The sequence below is a fragment of the Moschus berezovskii genome, chromosome 22 (genome assembly GCF_049115385.1).
Source record: "Moschus berezovskii isolate FMDL1 chromosome 22, NW_MosBer_1.0, whole genome shotgun sequence".
Taxonomy (NCBI): domain Eukaryota; kingdom Metazoa; phylum Chordata; class Mammalia; order Artiodactyla; family Moschidae; genus Moschus; species Moschus berezovskii.
In genome coordinates this window covers 409,346-428,462 of record NC_142481.1, presented here as the reverse complement: position 1 = coordinate 428,462, position 19,117 = coordinate 409,346, and the positions used below count along the sequence as shown (strand labels likewise).

Genomic DNA, 19,117 nt, shown 5'->3' with positions numbered 1-19,117 from the left:
AAGGTTTATTATAGGTATGTGAACTATACTTTAATACAATTATTAAAGAAAAAAAAAAATAGCAGGTACTGAAACTGTTGGGAGTCAGAATTACTGGTCCAGACTCCACTTGGCATGTTTCTGGTACCTTGAGATTTAAAGCTTGTGGAGAATTCCATTCCCAGGTACTCACCTCTGAAGGGCTTTCCCCCCAGTCTCTATGACCCTGTAGAGGAATTCATTTAACCCCGACAGCTGGATGCTTGACATCAGCGGTTGCTAGACCTCAGCTGTCTGATCCCATCTGCATGGTTCTTGACATCTCTGTGGACCAAACATGATAATGTTTACTTGTTCAAATAATACATTCTTTAACAAAAATAAACTGTTTGCCACTAACGTTAGCCCTGTCCTAATAAAGTTACCCATCTGATTACCAATTGTGATTAACAGTCTGCCTTCACTTTTGATGACTGTTGGCAACTTTCAACTGCCATCCTCACCCCACCTACTGCCCCTTCTATTTCTGCAAACTAGGCAAACAAACAAGAAAGCCTGAAAAAGAAAAGAGGGAGAACCAAAGTGCTTTCTCCCTGCAGTTGGCAGGAAGTTGAAACCATCCAAGCCCCAATCAATGCAAGGCCACCATCATCCCAATTCCATTCTCTAATCACTATAAAAGTCCAAAGAAAGACTTCAATGATGGTCCAGTGAGTAGGACTCTGCACTTTCAATGCCGAGGACCTGGAGTTCAATCCCTAATTGATCCCACAAGCTTCTCACTGATAAATAAATAAAGCCTAGCAAGCTTTTTCCTATTCTCGATTTTTTTGGATCACTTTAGGAAGCCTGCCTTGCTCTCACAAGATAAGTCTCATCCTGTGGGTAACAGACCTTTTATCTTCTTGGGTTGTCTGTAAAATACAAAAAAGAGTGTGTCTTTATGTGTTTGGAGCTTCCCTGGTGGCTCAGACAGTAAAGAATCCACCTGCAATGCGGCAGACATGGTTTCCATCTCTACGTTGGGACAATCCCCTGGAGGAGGGCATGGCAACCCACTTCAATATTCTTGCCCGGAGAATTGCCACGGACAGAGGAGCCTGGCGGGCTACAGTCCATGGGGTTGCAGAGTCAGACATGACTGAGCGACTAAGCACAGTACAGCACAGTATGTGTGTTTGAGGCAGGGAGAAAAGAAAAGTAAGCTAATGAGGCAAAGTGTTAATAACTTGATAATCTGGATGGTTTTACAAGTGTTCATTGAAGTATTCCTGCAACACTTCTGTAAGTGTAATACTTTTCAACAGAAAAAGTTTGGTAGGAGGAAGAGAAACAAGCAATAGAAGGGAGTAAAGTTACTGGCTGTGGGTGGAAAAAAAACAAAAAAAGCTTGGTGTTCAAACATACTTTTACAAGCCCAAGTCCTTAACAAACTTTTTTTTTTAATTGACAAAAGATAAAGGAGTATGTCAAGGCTGCATACTGTCACCCTGTTTATTTAACTTATATGCAGAGTACATCATGTGAAATGTCGGGCTGGACGAAGCACAAGCTGGAATTAAGATTGCCAGGAGAAATATCAATAACCTCAGATATGCAAACGACACCACCCTTATGGCAGAAAGTGAAGAACAACTAAAGAGCCTCTTGATGAAAGTGAAAGAGGAGAGTAAAAAAGCTGGCTTAAAACTCAACATTCAAAACACTAAGATCACGGCATCTGGTCCCATCACTTCATGGAAAATAGATGGGGAAACAATGGAAAGAGTGACAGACTTCATTTTCTTGGGCTCCAAAATCACTGTGGACAGTGAGTGCAGCCATGAAACTAAAAAATGCTTACTCCTTGGAGGAAAGTTATGACCAGCCTAGATAGTATATTAAAAAGTAGAGACATTACTTTGCCAACAAAGGTCCATCTAGTCAAGGCTATGGTTTTTCCAGTGGTTATGTATGGACGTGAGAGTTGGACTGTGAAGAAAGCTGAGCACCGAAGAACTGATGCTTTTGAACTTTGGTGTTGGAGAAGACTCTTGAGAGTCCCTTGGACTGCAAGGAGATCCAACCAGTCCATCCTAAAGGAAATCAGTACAGAGTATTCATTGGAAGGACTGACACTGAAGCTGAAGTTCCAATACTTTGGCCATCTGATGCAAAGAAATGACTCACTGGAAAAGACACTGATGATGGGAAAGACTGAAGGAAGGAGGAGAAGGGGACGACAGAGGATGAGGTGGCTGGATGGCATTACCGACTCGATGGACATGAGTTTGAGCAAGCTCCTGGAGTTGATGATGGACAGGGAAGCCTGGTATGCTGCAGTCCACAGGGTGGCAAAGAGTCAGACATGACTGACTGAACTAAACTGAAAGGATCTTTGGGGGTAATGGTAATTTGGATAAAGGTTTGAATTACATATGTCACAACTCATCCAGTGGTGCATTTCACTGTAAGTCAGTTTTCTCTCAAAAAGGTAAAGAGCAATACTGAACTCTAATTGATGTTAAGCACAGTGAGGTGTTTGAGGGTGCAAGTAATAATAATAATCTGTCATTTATTTTGAATGTATCCCCAAAAGATTTTTGAGCAAACTCTGGGAGACAGTGAAGGACAGGGAAGCCTGGCGCCCTGTAGTCCATGTAGTAGCAAAGAGTCAGACATGACTTAGCAACTGAGCAACAACACAAAAAGATTAGTGGATGGCTAAAAGGGTGGACAAAGGGAAAAAATACAGGGCATATAGCAAGCAGAGCAGACATTAATGGATTAGCATAAGGACAAACGAGTAACTCAACTTCACTATATGCAGGAAAAACTTACCCTAACTTACTGGATGAAGAAGAGCTAAGGAAAGGAACCACTAAACCAAGAAAGAGGACTTTCCTGGTGGTCCAGTGGCTAAGACTTCACTCTCGCAGAGCAGGGGGCCCCGGTGTGAGCCCTGGTCAAGGAGCTAAGACCCAGAGCCGCCAAATAAACAAATATTACAAAAAAAAAAAAAAAGTCAAGGAAGAGGAAAGTGAAAAGGCCACCAATAGGTAGGGAAACGCGATTTTCACTGAGAACCCCGGCAAGACCTGATTTTGCAGCTCTTAGGTGGTGAAATACAGGTGATCTGACACCTGCTGGTCCGCCGGGCGGTGGGAAACCGCACAGCCCGTGGGCACAACGGGGCCACCTTGGCCCGACACCTACCGATGCCCACACCGGCTCGCCCGACGCCTGGCAGGAGAAGGGCGGCAGACCTGGGGGTCGCCCAGCAGCCAGGCTCGGACACCTAGCTGCCAGGGGCAAAATGGTCCCTGCCGAAGGGCCGGCTGGCTCCTCACGAGCGCGGAAGCGCAGGGCCATGCGATGGAAATGTCTGGGGCGTTCTCACCAGGAGAGGGGACGTCCACACCCGCAGAGGCGCTTCCAGACTCGCAGGGGGAGTGTCCACACCCGCCGGGGACATCCTCACTTGCAGAAGGAGGGGGCGTCCTCACCGCAGGAGAGGGGCGTTTACACACACGCGGGCGTCCTCACTGCTGCCGGCCGACGCGGCGCTCTTGAACCACTCGAGCCCAATGGACACCGCCGCCGCCACACACAGCCCGCCCTCGAGGGCAAGCCGCGACACTGAAGAGCGAGCGACGCGGCGAACTCACCCTCGGTAGGTCAGCAACGTTGGCCACGGCGGCGGCCATGTTCCCGCGAATGCGCGTGCGCGCGACGGGACCGGAAGTGCGCGTCCGGGGGCTCCGGGGCTCCCGCCGGCCCAGCGCGACGTAGAGACCCGCGCCTTTCGCTTCGGACCCGCGCCAGGGCGGACCCGCGCCGGTGTCCGGTCCCCGCTCCCTGGGCTGGGGTGGGCACCAGGGTTCCGGGCTCCCTCTGCCTGCCCTGCGCCCAGCCTTCGCCTCTAGCCCGGGGCTTCAAAGAAGTGCGTTGGGACAGAGATGTCGTTTCGCCGCATCTACTAATTCAGTTATTTATGGCGATCAGTGTGGGTTCGCCGACATTTATTTTCGCCTACGGCTTTCATCCGAGGACATCATTATTGCATTTTGTGTACTGCATAGATTGCCGAAATAATTCTATGCCATCCCTTGTTTGTTGTTTTTAAGGAAAATATGTTCAAATTCAGATAAGGGCAATTCAGTATCAATTAACAGTACAGTTATTTACTTAGAAATCTAAACAGAAGCTACACATTTTTGGATTTGATGTGACAATTAGTTAAGGATTTTTTTTGATGGATTAGGACTGCGAATGTATGTATGTGTTGTGGAAAAATCAGTATACAAAAATAATATAACAAGTAGTTAGAAAGTATGCTTTGAAAAGATATCAGTTTTGTGTATGTGTATAAAACAATCTAAAAAGAAATCATTCGTGTATATACAAAAAATAATAAATTGCCATACTTCCAGCATGAATGTGGGGGTGGGGGGTGACCCTCAGAGTAAGCCCAGGCAGGACATGTCTGGGAGGCCTAGGAGACCAGGCTCAAGCCCTACACAGCCAAAGTCAAGGTTAAGGAAACAATTCACAAAGAATCTCGCCTAATAGTTATACCTTTCTGCCTTCATATTGGTGATTGTAGGGTTTTTTTAAATTGAAATACAATTTATTTACAATATTGCTTTAGTTTCAGGTGTGTGTGCCTGCTGAGTCACTTCATTTGTGTTCGACTCTGCAACCCCACGACTGTAGCCTGCCAGGCTCCTCTGTCCATGGGATTCTCTGGGCAAGAATACTGGAGTGGGTCGCCATGCCCTCCTCCAGGGCATCTTACTGACTCAGGGATCAAGATGATAGTTTACGGTGAACGATGTTGGATTCGTGATATCCGAAGATAAAGATTGAGCTTCGGTACCAGGGACCAGGCTTCAGACACTCAGAACTTCCTGTGGCAGAAGGTTTATTACCATGAAGGACAGAGAAAGCTTCTGACGGAGACATCAGAAGGGGGATGAAGAGTGCCCACTGGTTAGGTTTCTGGGTCTCCTGCTTTCGCAGGTGGGTTCTTTACCGCTGGCTCCATCTGGGATGCCCTTAGTTTCAGGTGAAAACCAAAGTGATTGGGTTATTTTTTTCAGATTCTTTCCCTCAGTAGGTTATTATAAGATACTGATTATAGTTCCCTGTGCTATACAGTAGATCCTTGTTGCTTATCTTTTATACATTGTAGTTTGAATCTGCTAATCCCATATTCCTAATTCATCCCTGCCTCCCTCTCTTCCCCCTTTGGTAACCCTAAGTTTGGTGCCAAACCAAATGCCAGTGCTGCCCTCAACTCCAGCTCCTCTCACAGTGCTGCCTGTCTGGATTCCTAGCGTTTCCACTCTTTGCCTGGTGCAGGCCAAGTCTTCACTGATGTCTGGATTCCCCTAACTCATATCCTACCTGTGACTGGGCAGTGTGTCCTGCCAGCATCATGCTGACCCCCTACCCAGAATGCAGTCGTCTCTGCCTGCCTGACAGCATCTCTTACAGTGATCCTGTCATCAGCCTCCCTGCTGTCCTTGTCCTCAACTCAGTTGCCCCATAGCAGCCAGAGGGTTCTCCTCCCTCCTGCCTCCTTTGCTCAAAAGTTTCAAGGGCTACTGCCCCCCAGTGGGGAAAGTCCATACTGTAGCCTGAGAGGTGGCCAGCTCAGCTCAGTTGCCTTTCTGAGCTCATCATCCATACCTCTCTGCCTCAGCTCCAGCCACACCGGTCCTCTCCCTGGTGCTCACATGCACAATATGCTTCCACCACGGGGCCTTTGAACATGTTGTTCCCCCTTGCCTGGAGTAGGTTTCCACCAGATACATGCTCAGCTCATTCCTTCTTCTAAGTCTTTATTCTCTCTGGCACATATTAGAAACTTAATGAATATCCATTGGCTGAAAAGTAGCCAGTTGAATTGTTGTTCCCAAATTTTCACTGCCTTTCTTCAAGAAGGATTACATGTCCTGACGTGTTACTCAGTTCAGTTCAGTTCAGTTCAGTCGCTCAGTCGTGTCCGACTCTTTACGACCCCATGAATCACAGCACGCCAGGCCTCCCTGTCCACCACCAACTCCCGGAGTTCACCCAAACTCATGTCCATCGAGCTGGTGATGCCATCCAGCCATCTCATTCTCTCGTCCCCGTCTCCTCCCGCCCCCAATTCCTCCCAGCATCAGAGTCTTTTCCAGTGAGTCAACTCATCACATGAGGTGGCCAAAGTATTGGAGTTTCAGCTTTAGCATCAGTCTTTTCAATGAACACCCAGGACTGATTTCCTTTAGAATGGACTGATTGGATCTCCTTTCAGTCCAAGGGACTCTCAAGAGCCTTCTCCAGCACCACAGTTCAAAAGCATCAATTCTTCGGCGATCAGCCTTCTTCACAGTCCAACTCTCACATCCATACATGACGTGTTGCTAGTGACTTGCAAAGTATCCCTGTGCAGGTGGGAAGGAGGAATATATATGTGACATATATGTATGTGTATATGTGTGTGTGTGTGTAATATACTTCAGTTCAGTTCAGTTGCTCAGTCATTCCTGACTATTTGCGATCCTGTGGACTGCAGCACACCAAGCTTCCCTGTTCATCACCAACTCCCAGAGCTTACTCAAACTCATGTCCATCGAGTTGGTGATGCCATTCAACCATCTCATCCTCTGTCGTCCCCTTCTCCTCCCGCCTTCAATCTTTCCCAGCATCAGGTCTTTTCCAGTGAGTCAGTTCTTCGCATCAGGTGGCCAAAGTATTGGAGTTTCAGCTTCAGCATCAGTCCTTCCAATGAATATTCAGGACTGATTTCCTTTAGGATAGACTGGTTTGATCTTGTTGCAGTCAAAGTGGCTCTCAAGAGTCTTTTCCAACACCACAGGTCAAAACCATCGATTCTTCAGCACTCAGCTTTCTTTATACATAAATGTCCATATTTGCATATGGGTGGTGCAGTGGTAAAGAATCCACCTGCCAATGCAGGAGACACACGAGACATGGGTTCAATCCCTGGGTCAGGAAGACCCCCTGGAGGAGGAAGTGGCAACCCACTCCAGTATTCTTGCCTAGAAAATCCCATGGACAGAGGAACCTGGTGGGCTGCGGTCCATAGGGTCGCAAAGAGTCAGACACGACTGAGCACTTACATTTTTTTTTCCAGGTCGGGAAACCCAATTCAAAAGCAGAGTTAACCAGAAAGCAGAGCATTTCTCCTAGAATCATGTGCTGCCTGAAAATAGATTCATAAAGGATGAACTACATCCCTCCACGTTTGGCAGAGACTAGTTCTTCAGACAAACTTCATTTGGTAAGTTTGTTCCCCCTACCCTTCACCCTCTACTACACTCTGCTGTTTTGAGGCAGCAAAAGACAATTTACAGGCCCCAAGCCCTGTTTTTCTGTGGGCATTTAGGTGAACTCTTATATGTTCACTTTAATGTTAAATCTTAAAATTTGGTGGTCTCTACCCACCATCAGGACTCAAGCCAGATTACTTTCCCCATATGTAATTGTTCCATAGTGTAATATACTATGCCTAGAAACCTGTATTAAAGTTGAGATTAAATGAGTTGTAGCCTTAATCTTTTGTTGAAAATAGTTTTAAACATGATCTTTTAAAGTGAAACTTTAAAGAAGGCAATGGAGAAGGCAATGGCAAGCCACTCCAGTACTCTTGCCTAGAAAATCCCATGGACGGAGGAGCCTGGTAGGCTGCAGTCCGTAGGGTCGCTAAGGGTCGGACACGACTGAGCAACTTCACTTTCACTTTTCACTTTCACACATTGGAGAAGGAAATGGCAACCCACTCCAGTGTTCTTGCCTGGAGAATCCCAGGGACGGGGGAGCCTGGTGGGCTTCCGTCTATGGGGTCACACAGAGTCGGACACGACTGAAGTGACTTAGCAGCAGCAGCAGGAACAAGACATGCAGATGACACCACCCTTATGGCAGAAAGTGAAGAGGAACTAAAAAGCCTCTTGATGAAAGTGAAAGAGGAGAGTGAAAAAGTTGGCTTAAAGCTCAACATTCAGAAAACTAAGACCATGGCATCTGGTCCCATCACTTCATGGCAAATAGATGGAGAAACAGTGGAAACAGTGTCAGACTTTATTTTGGGGGGCATATTAAAAAGCAGAGACATTACTTTGCCAACCAAGGTCCATGTAGTCAAGGCTATGGTTTTTCCAGTGGTCATGTATGGATGTGAGAGTTGGACTGTGAAGAAAGCTGATCGCCGAAGAATTGATGCTTTTGAACTGTGGTGTTGGAGAAGACTCTTGAGAGTCCCTTGGACTGTAAGGAGATCCAACCAGTCCATTCTAAAGGAGATCAGTCCTGGGTGTTCATTGGAAGGACTGATGCTGAAGCTGAAGCTCCAATACTTTGGCCACCTCACGTGCAGAGCTGACTCACTGGAAAAGACTCTGATGCTGGGAGGGATTGGGGGCAGGAGAAGGGGACGACAGAGAATGAGATGGCTGGATGGCATCACCGACTTGATGGACATGAGTTTGAGTGAATTCTGGGGGTTGGTGATGGACAGGGAGGCCTGGCGTGCTGTGATTAATGGGGTCGCAAAGAGTCGGACACAACTGAATGACTGAACTGAACTCAACTGAAGGGAGGAACAAGACTCACTTAAAGCAGCTGTAGGAGAACCAGGAGAGAGAGGTGGAATACATGGCCCTTGAGGAAACACTGTTTCAAGACAATGGGGGCAAGAATGATACATTTTGGGGAAAAGTTAATTAGGACTGTCCTTCCTTCTTCCTCTATTCAATGACATCAGAGAAATCATACTCAAGAGGGATCATACAAATATATCGAGACTACAGAAATATGAATAGAGCTCAGCCCTTAAAACCATGAACAAATTCTCTCAGGAGACACACCTTACAAATATGTGAGTGTAGGAGAAAGATTGCCTTTCAGTACATTTTAGAACTTATACAGGAGAAAAGTCCTATAAATATATAGGCACCAACTATCCTTTGCTGTGTATGAGAGAAGTTATACTTATGAGACATTTCATATTTGCAGTGAATTCAAGAAATTATTTTCAAGGTGTGGCTGCTCTATGCTACAAGTGTCTGTTAAGAAACCCTACAACATATTCATCAAGGAAAAAGTTTCATGGTCTTCTCCTTTATTCAACATCACAGAGCACACACACTGGAGAGAAACCTATGGATATAAGCATTGTGGGAAAGGCTTTAAACATAGCTCAGCACTATGATGCGACATCAGAGGACTCATACTGGGAAAACCCTACACAAGTACACAGTGTAGAAGAGCCTTCGGGAGGCGTTCTCCCTTTTTCCAACACAAGAGGACTCATACTGGAGAACAGAATAGAGACAAGGTTGGCCGACTTTCAATCATGGCTTTCATGTTATTTGACACCAGGAAACTCATAGAGATTAGAGAAACTCACTGAACATAATCAATATGGAAAAGCTGTTGCTTGGAATTTCATTCGCTGTGACATCATAAAGAAATGAAGAAAAAAAAAAAAAAGAAATGAAAAAGGAGGCAGAATCCACAAGTTATCTTTGCCCCATAAATAGGCTGTTGTTTTTTAATCACTAAGTCATGTCCGACTCTTTGTGACCCCATGGATTGTAGCCAGGATCCTCTGTCCATTTGATTCTCCAGGCAAGAACACTGGCACCGGTTGCCATTTTCTCCTCCAGGGGATCTTCCTGACCCAGGGATCAAACCCGAGTCTCCTGCATTGGCAGGTGGATTCTTTACCATTGAGCCACCATGGAAGCCCTGAATGTAATACGACTGTGCACTTGTAGCTCCCCATAGTCACAGACGATGAAGTATGAGCAGTTATGCTCCATATATGCCCTTGATTTGCTGTAGAAACATCATTTAGTGGGACTCAGGGTCTAGGCCTCAGGGACAATGTCTCAATGAAATGATGCTATAGATAATAAAATGTAAATGTTATCAGTGACAACACCCTATTTTTTGCATAATATAAAAGCCAGAGAACCATCAAATTGAAGTGTCATGCGGAGATCATTGATCTTTTAGTATCACAGGGATTAATATACTACAATTTTATACCAATCACAGAAGAGAGCTGAAAAATATGCCATCCATTTCTTTCTTGCATAGTCCTGTCACAGCAGACAAATTGCACAGTTTTATACTAACTCATGAATGTTTCACAAATGGCATTCTACTACTAAGTTTAAGAGAGGAATCATAAAGAGCTGTCTGCATCTTCGTGTTTCCAGGGGCACAGCCAGTGTCCAGGCAGGACTAAACAGACGTACCCATGTGCTCTGCAGCCCACAGACCACGCGAGAGAGAAGCCCTTGTGCCTCAGAGAAGACCCAGTGCAGCCAAAAACAAACAAGGAAATAAATAAAATTTTAAAAAGGAAAAAACAAAAAGGGCAGAGGATTTGAATAGACATTTATCCAAAGACAAACAGATGGTTGACAGGTGCCTGAAAAGACGTTCAGTATCATGAATTGCCAGGGAAGTGCAAATCAGAGCCACAATAAGATGTCATCTCACACTTGTCAGAATGACTGTTATCAGAAAGACAACAAATAGTAAGTGTTGGCAAAGATGTGGAGAAAAGGGAACACTCATCCACCATAGCTGGGAATGTAAATCAGTGCAGGCACTGTGGAAAACAGTATGGAGGTGCCTCAAAAAATTAAATCAGGGAATTTCCTGGTGGTCCACTAGTTAGGATTCAGCGCTTTCACTGCCATGGCCCAGGTTCAATCCCTGGTTGGGAAACTAATATCCCATAAGCCACTTGACATGGACACAAAAATAAATAAAAAATAAATTGAAATACCATATGTTCCAGCTAGTCTATTCCTGTGTATTTATCCAAAGAAAATAAAAACAGTAATTTGAAAAGACACATGCACTCCTATGTTCACTGCAGCATTATTTACAATGGACAAGATGTGGTCCAGATCTCTGCTGCTAGCAAGTCCAGCATTTTCGAGCACGAGCTGCTCTCTGGGGGCACGCGGCCCTACAACCCAACTGGAGGAGAGGCTTCTGGGGCAGATGAGTTTCCCCCAAGCTGACTTTTGTGCCCGCCACCGAGAAGAGGTCAGCTCCAGATGCCAACACATCTGGAGCCACACTTTTCCAGCTTTTGTCAGAGGCAGGACATGGATACATGCGTCAACCCTAGCCAACGGGGCCTGAGAAATTCTATGGAAAGAGGGCTCGAGAAGAGAATGAATTCCTTCCTTGTGGTTGGCAGGGAATAGCTCCTCAAAGCTGTTTGCATCCTAACAGCTGGCACCAGTGACGTTTACATTACAGGGCAAAGAGCGCTTTGCAGGTGCAATTAAGTTTTATGGCCTTGAAATGAGATTATCTTGGGGCCGATTACATCACAGTTGTCCTTGTTTAAGAAGCAGCAGGACAGGGGCTTCCCTGATGGTCTAGTGGTTAAGAATCTGCCTGTCAATGCAGGGAACGCAAGTTTGATCCATGGTTGGGGAACTAAGATCGCACATGCTGTGGAGCAACGAAGCCCACAAATCACAGCTCCTGAAGCCGTATGCTCCAGTGCCTGAATGCCACAGTTGAGAATCTGTACACTGCAGTGAAAGATCCTGAATGATGGAAGGAAGATCCCGCATGTGGCAACTAAGACCCAACGCAGCCAAATAAAAAAAGAAAGAACCCTCCAATTATCTTCAAAAAAAAAGAAAGAAAAGAAGCAGGAGAATCAGAGTCAGTGGAGGCAATGTGATGATGAAGCAGAGGTCAGAGAGAGACTTGTAGATGCTACCCCACTGGCAGGAAGTCTCTAGAAGCTGGAAAAGGCGAAGAAGCTGGTTCTCCCCTGCAGCTGCTAAGTTGCTTCAGTCGTGTCCGACTCTGTGCAACCCCATAGATGGCAGCCCACCAGGCTCTCCCATCCCCGGGATTCTCCAGGCAAGAATACTGGAGTGGGTTGCCATTGCCTTCTCCCCTAGAGACTCCAAAGAAGGCAGCACTGCCAGCATGTTTATTTTGCCTGGAAAGAATCTATTTTCCCTTCTGATCTTCACAGCTGTGGGATGATACATTTTTGCTGTTTCAAGCTACAAAATTTGTGGCAATTTGTTACAGTGTCAAAGGAAACAAACACTCCCTGGTGCCAATATCTTCAGCCAAATATTGTATGGCTTCAAGTGATGCATGAAACAACCACCTTGAGACCACGAGGGCAGGAACCTCTGGAAAAACCAAGACAATATACTGGGGAGCGATGAGCAGGCAATGGAGAGTGCCTGCAACCACCCCTGGGAGCTCTTGCCTTTGGGCTGCATGCGATGTAAGATAACGTATGGTGGTACATTCTGCGACTTGTGGCCAAAAAAACCCCATCTTACACAATAATTCTTTCTTGTTCCCAACCAACTTCTTCTCTCCAATCTCATTTACTCATGCTGAGCCAATTTAGCCATAGACTTGGCTCCTGCTGCTGTCCTCAGTCGTGTCCGATCCTTTGTAGCCCCATGGACTAGCCCGCCAGGCTCACCTGTCCAGGGAATTTTCCAGGCAAGAATGAGTTGCCATTTCCCATGCCAGGGGATCTTCCCAACCCAGGGATCGAACCCATATTTCTTACACCTCCTGCTCTGGCAAGTGGATTGTTTACCACTAGCGCCATCTTGGAAGCCCCTTAGGGACTCCTAGAAGAAGTCATCCCAGGTTATCAGGCTGTACAGGCTCAGGCTGACCCTTGCTTACCTGACTCAGAGTCCTTTCTCAGGAGGTGGACACACCACAAGGAGCAGAGACTGTGGTCAGCAAGATGGGCCAAGCTACCTCAGCTGCAGTCTCAGAGGCACTGCCAAGGGGCTACAGAGGACAAAGGTAGATATTGCAGGCTCCAAGGATACAATGTGATAATCCACGGGACCAAGGGCACATGGTGGATTCATCAAATTACACACGCAGATGTGGGTGCAGTATCCCCCTGAGTCTTCATAGTGGGTTACAGGAGTCCCCTCTGGATGAAAAAAAAAAAGTGCTTGAAAAAAAGCCACACACTTCAATTAAAAAAAATTATGCCAACTTGCTGAACAAGATGAAACCCCTGCAGCCACCACCACACACACGAGAAAAGTTATATGATTGTTACTGCATGCTGTTGATGGCTTTGAAGTCTAAATTTACAGGAAAGAAAAGAATTTATTGCCACTTGTACTTTCTGGGAGCATTTCTTAAAAGAAAATGAGTTTGAATCCAAGTAGTTTCCCAGTGAGGATGGTGGTGAGTTCCATCACATTTTCAAGAGGAAGGAAGCAAAGAGCCAAGTCCAGGGGCCAGACACCCAGACAGCCCACGGTGGTCCTGTAATCCAAGTCCAGGGGCCAGACACCCAGACAGCCCACGGTGGTCCTGTAATCCAAGTCCAGGGGCCAGACACCCAGACAGCCCACGGTGGTCCTGTAATCCAAGTCCAGGGGCCAGACACCCAGACAGCCCACGGTGGTCCTGTAATCCAAGTCCAGGGGCCAGACACCCAGACAGCCCACGGTGGTCCTGTAATCCAAGTCCAGGGGCCAGACACCCAGACAGCCCACGGTGGTCCTGTAATCCAAGTCCAGGGGCCAGACACCCAGACAGCCCACGGTGGTCCTGTAATCCAAGTCCAGGGGCCAGACACCCAGACAGCCCACGGTGGTCCTGTAATCCCACTTGCTCTTGTATTAAGCCCAGTGATGGTCTGCAATTTATAGTTGGCCTTCCCAACCTGGAGCATGATGTTCATCTTCATTTATACAATTTTACTTGTAATTCTTTCCAGAAACGTATCTTCCTGTAGATCCCTTGCATTTCCCAACAAACTAATCCCAGACATCTGTCTTTGTGCTTCATCTGTGCACCTTTCCAATATACTTGTTTGTGAAGATTTTGTTACATGTGTGTTGATTCACGTACCTTTCTCACTGCCTCATTTACTGCATCCTGTTTTAATTTCCAATTGGATTTTGCACATACGATAATGTTGTGCTCAGATGCTCAGTTGTGTCCGACTCTTTGTAGCCCCTTGGACTGTAGCCCGCTGGGCTCCTCTGTCTGTGGAATTTTCCAGGCCAAGAATACTGGAATGGTTGCCATTTCCTCCTCCAGGGGATCTGCCTGACCCAGGGATCGAACCCAAGCCTCTTACATCTCCTACATTGGCTGGCAGATTCTTTACCAGTGTTACGTGGGAAGCCCAAGTATTCTATTGTTACCTATTTGTAAAAGCATTTTTATATTTTCTTTTCCAGTAGTTATAGCTCTTAGGTCTGTTTCCTGTCTTGCTTGTGATAATAGGAACACCCAGAAATCTTAAACTTAAGGTTGCTGAGACCAGATACTGTCTTCTGTCTGGGATGTGTACCTCAATCCATGGTACTGAACAGAAGAGTGAACAGACAAGAGAATGAAGAAAGGTCAGTTTTCATTGGAGAGGAAAAGGTCAGTTTCCTAAGGCAAAGAGAAATGTAGAAATTGGTGGTATTCAGAACCATAAAGAAGGCTAAGTGCTGAAGAACTGATGATTTCAAACTGTGGTGCTGGAGAAGACTCTTGAGAGTCCCTTGGACTGCAAGATCAAACCAGTCAATCTTGAAGGAAATCAACCCTGAATATTCATTAGAAGGACCAATGCTGAAGCCGAAGCTCTAATATTTTGGCCATCTAATGCAAAGAGCTGACTCCCTGGAAAAGACCCTGATGCTGGGAAAGATTGACAGCAGGAGGAGAAGGGGACGACAGAGGATGAGATGGTTGGATGGCGTCACCAACTCGATGGACATGAGCTTGAGCAAGCTTCAGGAGTTGGTGACACACAGAGGAGCCTGGTGTGCTACAGTCCATGGGGTTGCAAGAGTTGGACACGACTGAGAAACTGAATAACAAAAGGACTAGCAGTAAGCAGGTTTTTGGCTTATTCTTTGTCTACTGTCCAGTGGCCAGGAAGAAGGGTGGCACACTCCTACACTTATGAGAGCAACAGAGAAAGTAAGAGTCTGGTCCTGGGTGACACTGGCAGCTTAACCAGTTCCAGGACGTTCATTTTTGAGGAAACTGTGTTTATGATAGCTGAATTTTCAGTTATTTATGGCCAAACACACCCTATAGGATACAGGGTACAAAGCTATGACAGGGATTCCAAACCCGACTTGCTGGTTTGTCTGGTTTCTGTGGACTTCCCACACTCCTCTTTGAAACAGATCACTTCTGCATGCTGCGTGTGGTCTGTCTCTGCTCAAAGCTGATTCTTCACCATGTGCTACACCCAGTGTGGATTGTCTTGATTTTGAATCACCCTTTATCTTGGGGAGAACAGGCATAGAACAAATATGTAGTAGTCACAACCCCAAGCCTGTTTGGGGAACCAGTTATGATACTAATAATTTACAGTTAATGTGCTGATTGATTTATTCCTGCTTCTCCAAGCTGAAGTTCTCAAGCTCTGAGGAGTTCTGAGACGTGTCCTAGAGGCTCATGTTTTAAAGACAAAAACGTACATCTTTCTTCTCTTTTTTTAAAATGAGTTTTAAACACATGTTCCCCTTCACATGAAACACCTCTGAGATGCTCTGTGTGATGAAATAAGACAATAATGATGAGTGGAGACCAAATCACAGGTCCATTGTTGAGTGGACTGAATGCCACCAGCTGCTATAGTGATTTGGTCAATATATAGTTTTATATCTCTTTTTCAGCCAATAGTGCACTGTTGATTTTAAAAGCATATGAAAGAATACTAATCTATTTCAACAATTCAGTATCTCAGTAAACATGCTTGTTAAACTATATAGAGTATACAAAGAGAGATGAAGTGCAAATTAAACCCTGCAATTGAATGAAACTGTTATTGCTAATCTAGCCATTTTCATAAATGATCCATAATGCCTTTTCTGCAATTCTAAAACCTTTTCTAATGAAGAAAGTTTCTTCCCCTATTCAGTTCAGTTCAGTCGCTCAGTCGTGTCCGATTCTTTGCGACCCCATGAATCACAGCACGCCAGGCCTCCCTGTCCATCACCGACTCCCGGAGTTCACTCAAACTCATGTCCATCGAGTCGGTGATGCCATCCAGCCATCTCATTCTCTGTCGTCCCCTTCTCCTCCCGCCCCCAATCCTTCCCAGCATCAGAGTCTTTTCCAGTGAGTCAACTCGTCACATGAAGTGGCCAAAGTATTGGAGTTTCAGCTTTAGCATCAGTCCTTCCAATGAACACCCAGGATTGATCTCCTGGACTGGTTGGATCTCCTTGTAGTCCAAGGGACTCTCAAGAGTCTTCACCAGCACCACAGTATGCATCTGCAAAATTTAGCTGAAATAACAAGGCTGTGTAGGGCTTCCCAGGTGGCTCAGTGGGTAAAGAATCTGCCTGCAATGCAGGAGACACAGGTTTGATCCCTGGGTTGGGACGATCCCCTGGAGGAGGAACAGGCAACTTCTCTCCAGTATTCTTGCCTGGAGAACCCCATGGACAAAGGAGCCTGGTGGGTTACAGTCCATAGGGTCACGAAGAGTCAAACACGACTGAAGTGACTGAGCACAACACAGCTATTTACAGTTTTTCTCCAATTTAGTATGACCCCTTATCTAGTTTGCTACAGATACACCCAGATGCTGGCCCAGACCTGTTGGGGTTGTCACATGTGGTGTGGTGTGTTCACCTTCCTATACTGCTAAAATTCAAACGTTTGTGAATTCCAAAATACTTCTGGCCCTGAAGGTTTTGAACAAGGGATAAGGGCCCTGAATGCGAACAGGATGCATAACATTTTGGTAATTTATTTAAATTGGAGGCTAATTACTTTACAATATTGCGGTGGGTTTTGCCATACATTGACATGAATCAGCCATAGGTATACATGTGTCCCCCCTCCCACCTCCCTCCCCATCCCATCTCTCTGGGTCATCCCAGTGCACCAGCCCTGAGCACCCTGTCTCATGCATCGAACCTGGACTGGTGATCTGTTTCACATATGAAAATATACATGTTTCAATGTTATTCTCTCAAATCATTCCACCCTCACCTTCTCCCCCGGAGTCCAATAGTCTGTTCTTTACATCTGTGTCTCTTTCACTGTCTCGCATATAGGGCCATCGTTACCATCTTTCTAAATTCCATATGTATGCATTAATATATTGTATTGGTGTTTTTCTTTCTGACTTACTTTACTCTGTATAATAGGCTCCAGTTTCATCCACCTCATTAGAACTGATTCAAACGCATTCTTTTTAATAGCTGTGCAATATTCCTTTGTGTATATGTACCACAGCTTTCTTATCCATTTGCTGATGGACATCTAGGTAGGATGCATAACATTTTTGACATTTTATGTACATAACAGTTAACATTCATCCGAAAATGTGTTTATTTACTTATTTATCTTTGGCTGCGCTGGGTCTTTGCTGCTGTGCACAGGCTTTCTCCAGTTGCAATGAGTCAGCTTCTCACTGCAGTGTCTTTTGTGGAGCACAGGCGCTAGGCAAGCAGGCTTCAGTAGTGTGGCGCATGGGCTCAGTTTCCCTGCGGCACTTGGGATCTTCCCGGACCAGGGATCAAACCTGCGTCCCCTGCATCGGCAGGCAGATTCTTAACCACTGAACCACCAGGAAAACCCCCAGATATACTTTTAATGTAATCAAGTTACAGCAAATTAAATAGCATTCTTAATTTACTAAATGGGAAAAAGAACATGCAATTTATTATTAAAAGTTGTACTAAAGTGAGTTTCATGAATCAATCTTAAATAGTATACTTTAGATCACCTTTTAACCTAAAATCATGTTTTTACTCTATAGCATACAAACAGAAAGAACTGAAAGAACTTCCAAGAAGGCCTGTTTCCTTAAGATGTTAAAGCCTCCATCAAATTGACAGTAAACCACTAAAAGGATCCCTAGTCATAACCGGAAGAAAACAATATGGTTAATTAATTGTCTTGTCCCACTACCAACACCATTTTTTTAAGTGAAAATATGAGAAAGAGGCTTGAATTATTTAATGAATGGGGATGTTGTTTTAGCTGTAACAGCCAAGAAAAATTCAGGGAAATGCACAGTTAATGACTCAATACTAATATGCACAAGTCAACAGACACACTGTCTTAATTGCAACAAATAAGATGAATAATGTGCAGCCCACATGTGTGGATATTCTCCACAGTGGCCACAGAAATGTACAACTGCTGGAACAAGCATAGCATGCAGTGGACAGGATGACTCAAACAGAGGCATAAGGCCACCGAAACCTGCTAGGAAGTGGAGACAGAGTGCACCAGGCCCTGGGTCTCAGTAGCAAAGTCCCAAGCACCAAGGAGGAGAGAGGATATCAGAGTCTGGGCCCTGGAACCTCAGGAAGATGGAAGGACACCAGATACTGGACTTTGAGGAAGACATGAGACTATTTTATCCTGGGCTCCAAAGAAGGATGAGAGTGGACTGGGCTCAAGGAAGATGGGCACACACCAGGCACTGGGCAGGGAGACTTCTCACATTTCCTGGACATGGGCACCTGGCTCACAGATGAGGACCCAGGGCAGAGGAGCCTCCTGCCCAGCCCACACCACACCAACACCCTGATTCTCCACTGAGCCAAACGTCAGCAAGGTTACTCTGGACCTTCTCCCCAGTAAGGCCCGTACCTGTACTTCCTCATAGAATCCCATTCGAGCAAGAATCCCTAAGTCAGTTTATGAAGACCCCCCGATTCTTGATATCTGATCCAATTCCTCACCCCTACTCTCTCTCTCTCCCAGGTGACACATCATCACCCTGGCCTGCCTTCCTTAAAACAGTCTATTAGCTTTGTCCAGCTAGAATTCCCCAGACAGGATGTCTCCTTCTCCTAATTTTCTATCCACTGGTACCTCTCCCCTCACTCCTAGGTCATAAATCCCCACTTACTCCAGTTGTATTCAGAACTGAGCTCTGTTCTACACTGGAGTCTCCCCCTTCCTCCGGTGCACGTTTATTGAACAAAATCTACTTTGACCGCTTTAACTTCCGTCCAGCTCTGATTAACCCATGGACAACCCTCCCTCCACTCCCCTGCCTCGGGTCCACTTGCCCTGCCCTTCTCCTCACAACTTGAGTGGATAGTTTAGTCCTGACCCCATTCCCCTCCCTGAGCCTGGAGAACATTTAGCCGCACCCTCTGCACAT

At 45.8% G+C, this 19,117-nt stretch overlaps 1 protein-coding gene and 1 long non-coding RNA gene across 7 annotated transcripts in view; one reads left to right on the top strand and one right to left on the bottom strand.

Moving 5' to 3' along the window:
* ZNF329 (zinc finger protein 329) overlaps positions 1 to 19,117 on the bottom strand; it is a 43,047-nt gene that overhangs the window by 9,451 nt on the left and 14,479 nt on the right. Inside the window, exons 1-2 of one of the 6 annotated variants that reach the window (XM_055411216.2) lie at positions 12,682 to 12,943; positions 173 to 303 (exon numbers count right to left, since the gene is read on the bottom strand). The gene's annotated coding sequence lies outside the window, so the exon portion shown is untranslated. Of the gene's footprint in view, positions 1 to 172; positions 304 to 3,358; positions 3,696 to 12,681; positions 17,528 to 19,117 lie in introns of those variants that run through there. The other 5 variants (XM_055411217.2, XM_055411219.2, XM_055411218.2 and 2 more) reach the window with 5 other exon arrangements.
* On the top strand, positions 3,714 to 7,227 carry LOC129546364 (uncharacterized). The gene is made up of 3 exons (XR_008683865.2): positions 3,714 to 3,964; positions 4,610 to 4,980; positions 7,106 to 7,227. It is a non-coding gene; the product is annotated as an uncharacterized LOC129546364 (long non-coding RNA).